Genomic DNA, 8931 nt, shown 5'->3' with positions numbered 1-8931 from the left:
GTGGGGCTGCCTTGTCTTGTCTAGCAGTTCACAGGGGACTGCTGACTAGCTTTCCTTGAGGGCACCATTGTGAGCACTCTCTAGTTTGGGATCCTGGCTGGTCCAGGTCCCGTTCGGAGGAGCCGTTGCAGGTGACCCTTCGCTGTTGGGCATTGCCGTGGTGGTGAGTGGGTTTGTGGGCTGTGCCTTTTCCACCCGGGTGGTGGGGCGACGGTAGCCGACTGCGAGATAGGCGCAGTTTACAGTTTCTGGCCCATGGTGGTTCATGCCATCGGGTGCCGGCAATGTTAGACCGATCTGAGGCAGGGTCTCGCTACTGGTGCCTCTGCTCTCCGGGGATCCTTTACTCTGCGGCTTGTCTACTTCTGTCAGCTGTGGGGACACTTTATGATACATCATTCTGGTCCCGGGGACACAGGTTACAGCATTGGGTAGCCCGCTGGACCTGTATAAGACCGTTAAGTGTTCGCCCGCTACATTGGCTGATTGCAATTTGCACCCGACATCGCTCAACAACATTTTGCTCGTTACAGCTGGACTTTTACATTGGTCACCAATTAGAAGCAGTTCATTCAAAAATGGCGGGTTGCTGGCCTCCTTTAAAATGACCTACTACTGTTACCCCAATGGTCTTCCTTGCGTGGAACCACGTGTCATTGCTCTATTCGCGCTGCACCTCGTGGTTTGGACGCCATCTTTTCCCTGTCCATGATGTCGACTGCCGCGATCTTCTTTCCCAGGGATTCTGCCACTGAAGCTGGGAAGGTGCCCTCGGATCCAATCTCCCTCCCCAGGAGTTCTGCCACTGAAACCGGGAAGGTGTGTTCGGGTTGTCCCGGCCGGATCATCGCCACACAGTCGTGATGAGCGGTCTGTGCCTCGGGGGCTGCGCGGATCTGCTCTCCGGTGTCTGGTCCAACTGAAGGTGGGGGCTTGCTCTGCCTCTGAGCCCGGGGGACGTCGATTGCTGGAGGGATGAAGTCTTCCCAGTTCCAATGAATCTTCCCCATCCATCTTCTTCCAAGTAGCATTGGTCCATCACCTGAAACAATCCACAATGGTAAACCGTGCACCGCGCCATCATGGGATACACTTACATCTGCTCTACCAACAACTGATATCAGTTCCTTGGTGTAGGTGTGCAGCTTTGCCTGAACCGGGACCAGCTTGGGTCGTCCAGCTTGATCGGTCCATAGCCTCTGAAAGGCTTCCTGGCTCATTACTGACTGACTCGCCCCCGTGTCCACTTCCATGAAGACTGGAACGCCATTTATCTCGACTTCCATTATCACTGGAGGACAATCTGTGGTGCAGGTATATATTCCATACACTTCGTCCTGGGACTGAGCTGCCTCTCTAGCCATCTCCTCGTAATCTGCGCTGGATTCACAGCCATCTGCTGACTCCTCTTCCCATCATCATAGGCAGTCCCTCGGAATCGAGGAAGACTTGCTTCCACGACCAAAGTGAGTTCTTTGGTGGCTGAACGGTCCAACACGCGAGCCAAAGACCCTGTCACAGGTGGGACAGACATTCGCCAAGGGAAGAGGGGGGCGGGGGGCACTGATTTACCACACACTCCTTCCGCTGCCTGCGCTTGACTTCTTCACGCTCGCGGCATTGAGATTCGAAGAGTTCAACGCTCTCTCGGATGGGCTTTCTCCACCTCGGGCGGTCTTCGGCCAGGGACTCCCAGGTGTCAGTGGTGATGTCGCACTTTACCAGTGCGGCTTTGAGGGTGTCCTTGTAATGTTTCCACTGCCCACCTTTGGCTTGTTTACCATGAAGGAGCTCCACATAAAGCATTTGCTTTGGGAGTCTCGTATCTGGCATGCGAACTATGTGGCCTGCCCAGCGAAGCTGATCGAGTGTGGTCAGTGCTTCAATACTGGGGATGTTGGCCTGGTCGAGGACACTGATGTTGGTGCGTCTGTCCTCCCAGGGGATTTGCAGGATCTTGCGGAGACATCGTTGGTGATATATCTCCAGCGACTTGAGGTGCCTTCTATACATCGGGCATGCTTCAGATCCATACAGGAGGGCGGGTAGTACTACTGGCCTATAGACCTTGAGCTTGGTGGTAGGTTTGAGGGTCTGGTCTTTGAACACTCTTTTCCTCGGGCGGCAGAAGGCTGCACTGACACACTGGAGGCGGTGTTGAATCTCCTCATCAATGTCTGCCTTTGTTGATAAGAGGCTCCCGAGATATGGGAAATGGTCCACGTTGTCCAGGGCCACGCCGTGAATCTTGATGACTGGGGGTCAGTGCTGTGCGGCGAGGACAGGCTGGTGGAGGACCTTTGTCTTACAGATGTTAAGCATAAGGCCCATGCTTTCATACGCCTCAGTGAATACATCGACTATATCCTGGAGCAGGCGTTGTCCACATACTGCAGCTCAACGACAGGTTGGGGTGATCTTGGCCCTGGCCTGGAGGCGGCGAAGGTTAAACAGCTTCCTATTGGTTCTGTAGTTTAGTTCCACTCCAGCGGGGAGCTTGTTGACTGTGTGGTGGAGCATGGCAGTGAGGAAGATTGAGAAGAGGGTTGGGGCGATGACGCAGCCCTGTTTGACCCCGGTCCGGATGTGGATTGGGTCTGTGATGGATCCGTTGGTCAGGATCACGGCCTGTATGTCATCATGGAGCAGGCGAAGGATATTGGCAAACTTTCGGGGGCATCCAAAATGGAGGAGGACGCTCCATAGACCCTCACAGTCGACAGTGTCAAAGGCCTTTGTAAGATCAAGAAAGGCCATGTATAAGGGCTGGCGCTGCTCCCTGCATTTTTCCTGCAACTGGCGTGCTTCAAAGATCATGTCCGTTGTGCCCCGTAGGGATGAAACCCACACTGTGACTCCGGGAAGAGCTCCTCGGCCACAGGGAGAAGACGGTTGAGGAGAAATCTAGTGACAACTTTCCCAGTAGTTGACAGCAGGGACATTGCCCCTGTAGTTGCCGCAGTCAGATTTGTTCTCCTTTCTCACAGCCATCTGCTGGTTCCTCTTCCACGTGGTAAGTCACAGCTCTCTTGCACATTCGCTGGAGGTGGCCCTTTGTGCTGCAGCCTTTGCACACATAGTCTCTGAACCGACACTGATGAGCCCTGTGATTACCCCCGCAACACTATCATGGTGCTACTCGACTTACGTTTGCACCCCTCGGCGGACTCTGAGTTAAAGGACTCGGGGGGCCTGTACGCTCTGCCCTGGGCAGATTCACGTTCAACAGTTCTGCCTGTGAAAGGCACCATTCTATTTATAGTTCTTTCTGGGTTTGATTCCTGAGAGTGAGTTATCATCTGCTTGCAGCTGCAGCTTGAGGTCATGAACTCCTGGCTGATGCTGATGGTCTTCTGCAGAATGACGGTGGTTTCAGCAGACAGTAGCCTGTAAAGGAGGGTCTCATGACCGATGCCAATTACGAAGACGTCCCACAACGCATCAGCGAGGGATGTGCCGAATTCACACAGTCCTGCCAGCCTCCTGAGGTCGGCAGCGTATTTCGCGATTTCCTGGCCCTCGGGGCAGTGGTGTATGTTGTGTATGGAGAAAGAGTCAGACTGACCATTGTCAGCTCAAAGTAAAGTGTGACCGTAGTCTTTTATTGCAGGTCTCCAGAGTGCCTCTCCAACCTGTGAAGCCTTCTTAAATACCTGTGCTCCCAAGCAATTATGGGATCCCTTGGTACTCCAGGGGATGAGCCCTCTGGTGGCTGTAGAGAGTAAATACAAGTCCACATATATAACATAAGAACATAAGAACATAAGAATTAGGAACAGAAGTAGGCCATCTAGTCCCTCGAGCCTGCTCTGCCATTCAACAAGATCATGGCTGATCTGGCCGTGGACTCAGCTCCACTTACCGGCCCGCTCCCCGTAACCCTTAATTCCCTTATTGGTTAAAAATCTATCTGTCTGTGACTTGAATACATTCAATGAGCTAGCCTCAACTGCTTCCTTGGGCAGAGAATTCCACAGATTCACAATCCTCTGGGAGAAGAAATTCCATCTCAACTCAGTTTTAAATTGGCTCCCCCGTATTTTGAGGCTGTGCCCCCTAGTTCTAGTCTCCCCGACCAGTGGAAACAACCTCTCTGCCTCTATCTTGTCTATCCCTTTCATTATTTTAAATGTTTCTATAAGATCACCCCTCATCCGTCTGAACTCCAACGAGTAAAGACCCAGTCTACTCAATCTATCATCATAAGGTAACCCCTCATCTCCGGAATCAGCCTAGTGAATCGTCTCTGTACCCTCTCCAAGGCTAGTATATCCTTCCTTAAGAAAGGAGACCAAAACTGCACGCAGTACTCCAGGTGTGGCCTCACCAATACCCTATACAGTTGCAGCAGGACCTCCCTGCTTTTGTACTCCATCCCTCTCGCAATGAAGGCCAACATTCCATTCGCCTTCCTGATTACCTGCTGCACCTGCAAACTAACTTTTTGGGATTCATGCACAAGGACCCCCAGGTCCCTCTGCATCGCAGCATGCAACACTCCCCCCCAAAGCCAACATTTTACAATGTGAGTCAATCTGGGGCCCTTCTTGCCCTGGTTGATCGTCTCGGTGTGAAAGCTGGTGTTGTTGAATCATTTGTTGGGCCCTGCAGGGCTGCTGTGGATGATGGGTTCTGCTTCATGGTCAACCGTGGTGTCGGTTGCCACTGGTGTGTATGTTGGGGGATCAAAAAAGGTCGGGTCCAAGGTGGGTTGCTCAGGGTAGTCCGTGAATCTGAGTTTGATTTGGTCCAAGTGTTTCCGGTGAATGAGTCCATTTGAAAGTTTGACCCGAAACACCCTGCTCCCCTCTTTGGCCACGACAGTGCCTGGAAGCCACTTGGGACCTTGTCCATAATTTAATACAAATACAGGATCATTGACTTCAATCTCGCGTGACATATCTTGGTATGCACTTTGTTGAAGCCGCCTGCTCTCTACCTGTTCATATAGATCAGGGTGAACTAACGAGAGCCTTGTCTTAAGTGCTCTTTTCATGAACAGTTCAGCAGGTGGGATCCCAGTGAGTGAGTGGGGTCTCATGCGATAGCTAAGCAGGACTCGGGATAGGCGAGTCTGCAGTGAGCCTTCAGTTACCCTCTTCAAGCCTTGCTTGATGGTTTGCACTGCTCTCTCTGCCTGACCATTGGACGCTGGTTTAAACGGGGCAGATGTGACATGTTTGATCCCGTTACGGGCCATGAATTCTTTGAACTCAGCACTGGTAAAACATGGCCCGTTGTCGCTCACCAGGACATCGGGTAAGCCGTGTGTGGCAAACATGGCCTGCAGGCTTTCAGTGGTGGCAGCGGACGTGCTAGCCGACATTATCTCACATTCAATCCATTTGGAGTACGCGTCTACAACCACGAGGACTATTTTACCCAAGAACGGGTCTGCATAGTTGACGTGTACCCTACACCACGGTTTGGAAGGCCAAGACCATAAATTAGCGGCGTCTCCCTGGGTACATTGCTTAACTGCGAGCATGTATTACATCTGTGAACGCAGGACTTGAAGTCCGCATCAATACCGGGCCATCACACGTGGGATCTGGCTATCGCTTTCATCATTACGGTGCCTGGGTGGGTACTGTGGAGGTCATTGATGAAGATGTCTCTGCCCTTCTTGGGGACCACTACTCGATTGCCCCACAGAAGGCAGTCTGCCTGTATAGACATTTCAACTTTGCGCCGCTGGAACAGCTTTATCTCTTCCTGCATTTCCATTGGGACATTGGACCAGCTCCCGTGAAGCACACAGCTTTTGACTAGAGATAATAAGGGGTCCTGGCTTGTCCAGGTTTTGATCTGCCGGTCAGTGACGGGTGATTGCTCACTCTCAAATGCTTCCATAACCATGGCTAGATCTGCGGGCTGCGCCATTTCCACCCCCATGGTCGGCAATGGCAGTCTACTGAGAGCATTGGCGCAGTTTTCTGTGTCTGGCCTGTGGCGGATGGCGTAGTTGTATGCGGACAACGTGAGCGCCCACCTCTGGATGCGGGCCGATGCGTTGGTATTTATCCCTTTACTCTCAGCAAACAGGGATATAAGTGGCTTATGGTCAGTTTCCAATTCAAATTTTAGCCCAAACAGGTGTTGATGCATTTTCTTTACCCCATAGACACACGCAACGCTTCTTTTTCAATCATGCTGTAGGCTCTCTCAGCCTTAGACAGACTCCTAGATGCAGGATAAACAACCGGTTGTAGTTTCCCGAAATCATTAGCTTGTTGCACTATACACCCGACGCCATCTGACAACGCATCACATGCTAGTACCAAACGCTTACATGGATCATACAACACAAGCAATTTGTTTGAGCATAACAATTTTCTCGCTTTTACAAAGACATTTTCTTGGCTTTTGCCTCAAATCCATTCGCCCCCTTTTCGTAGTAAGACATGTAGTGATTCTAGCAGTGTGCTGAGACCCGGTAAGAAGTTACCAAAGTAGTTCAGGAGTCCCAGAAACGACCGCAGCTCCGTCACGTTCTGTGGCCTCGGTGCGTTCTCGATTGCCTCCGTCTTCACGTTGGTGGGCCTGATGCTGTCTGCCGCAATCCTCCTTCCCAGAATTCCACTTTAGGCGCCAGGAAAACGCACTTCGAGCGTTTTAACCTGAGTCCCATGCAGTTGAGTCGACTAAGAACATCCTCCAGGTTCTGCAGGTGCTCGACTGTGTTCCGACTTGTGACCAAGATGTCGTCCTGGAAGACCACGGTGTGCGGGACCGATTTCAGTAAACTTTGTATTGCCGCCGCTGATCAGATTCCAAACGGGCATCTGTTACAAACAAAAAGACCTTTGTGCGTGTTGATGCAGGTGAGGGTCTTCGATGATTCCTCCAGTTCCTGCGTCATGTAGGCTGAGGTCAGGTCTAGCTTCGTGAACGTCTTTCCTCCCGCCAGTGTTGCAAAGAGGTCATCGGCCTTTGGGAGTGGGTATTGGTCCTGCAGGGAGAAACGATTGATAGTTACTTTGTAATCGCCACAGATTCTGACGGTGCCGTCTCCCTTGAGGATGGGACAATAGGACTGGTCCACTCGCTGAACTCAATCGGTGAAATGATGCCCTCTCTTTGCAGCCGGTCTAGCTCGAACTCTACTCTTTCTCTCATCATGTACGGTACTGCTCTCGTCTTGTGATGGATGGGTCACACCCCCGGAATTAGGTGGATCTGCACTTTTGCTCCTTGGAATTTCCCGATGCCTGGTTCGAACAGCGAAGGAAATTTGTTTAAGACCTGGGCACACGAAGTGTTGTCAGCGGGCGATAGCGCTCGGACGTCGTCCCAGTTCCAGCGTATCTTTCCCAGCCAGCTCCTGCCGAGCAGCGTGGGACCATCGCCCGGTACCACCCAGAGTGGTAGCTTGTGCACCGCTCCATCGTAGGAGACCTTTACGGTAGCACTGCCGATTACAGGAATCAGTTCTTTCGTGTAAGTTCTTAGTTTCGTGCGAACTGGAGTTAAGACTGGTCTTGAGGCCTTCTTGCACCACAACCTTTTGAAGGTCTTTTTGCCCATGATGGACTGGCTCGCGCTCGTGTCCAGCTCCATTGATACCGGGAGTCCATTTAGTTCAACATTCAGCATTATCGGGAGACAATTCGTGGTGAATGTGTGCACCCCGTGTACCTCTGCCTCCTCGGTCTGAGGCTCTGGTTCGTCGTGATCCTCCATGAATCTGTCCTCCTCTGCAACGTGGTGGTTTGCAGGTTTAACAGGCTTTGCGGCTTGCCTGCACACTCATTGGAGGTTTCCCATTGTTCCACAGCCCTTGTAAACGTTCTCTTTAGACATAGACTATGGTCCTAAATGGCTTACCCCTTATCCTTAAACTGTGATCCCTGGTTCTGGACTTCCCCAACATTGGGAACATTCTTCCTGCATCTAACCTGTCCAGTCCTGTCAGAATTTTAAACGTTTCTATGAGATCCCCGCTCATTCTTCTGAACTCCAGTGAATACAAGCCCAGTTGATCCGGTCTTTCTTGATATGTCAGTCCCGCCATCCCAGGAATCAGTCTGGTGAACCTTCGCTGCACTCCCTCAATAGCAAGAATGTCCTTCCTCAAGTTAGGAGACCAAAACTGTACACAATACTCCAGGTGTGGCCTCACCAAGGCCCTGTACAACTGTAGCAACACCTCCCTGCCCCTGTACTCAAATCCCCTCGCTATGAAGGATAACATGCCATTTGCTTTCTTAACCGCCTGCTGTACCTGCATGCCAACCTTTAATGACTGATGTACCATGACACCCAGGTCTCGCTGCACCTCCCCTTTTCCTAATCTGTCACCATTCAGATAATAGTCTGTCTCTCTGTTTTTACCACCAAAGTGGATAACCTCACATTTGAATCGGCATGAATGGAAACGATGATCACCCCCGCAGCACCAACAAGGTGTTAATGGCCTTGCATTTATCACCCTTGATGGTGGACTCTGAGACATCTGCGGACGTGTAGCTGCAGGTATGTGTGACCTGCCCTGTACGTTACGATTTGAAAACAACATCACTTTGTTCACAGTACTTGTAGCAGCACTTGTGTGCTGAGAGATTTGCTTCGTATTGTCACTGGTGGCAATGAACGCCTGGGCTATCGCTATGGCCTTACTCAAGGTTGGGGTCTCTACAGTCAAAAGTTTGTGAAGTATGGTTTCATGGCCAATGCCAAGTACAAAAAAGTCTCTGAGCATGTGCTCCAAATGTCCTTCAAATTCACAATGTCCTGCCAGGCGTCTTAGCTCGGCGACATAACTCGCCACTTCCTGGCCTTCAGACCTTTTGTAGGTGTAGAACTGGTACCTCGCCATCAGAACGCTTTCCTTCGGGTTCAAATGCTCTCGGACCAGTGTGCACAAATCGTCGTATGAATTCTCCGTGGGTTTTGCTGGAGTGAGCAGATTCTTCATGAGGCCATACGTTG

Source organism: Pristiophorus japonicus, chromosome 18 (assembly GCF_044704955.1).
Source record: "Pristiophorus japonicus isolate sPriJap1 chromosome 18, sPriJap1.hap1, whole genome shotgun sequence".
NCBI classification, from domain to species: domain Eukaryota; kingdom Metazoa; phylum Chordata; class Chondrichthyes; family Pristiophoridae; genus Pristiophorus; species Pristiophorus japonicus.
This window is presented reverse-complemented; position numbering follows the sequence as displayed.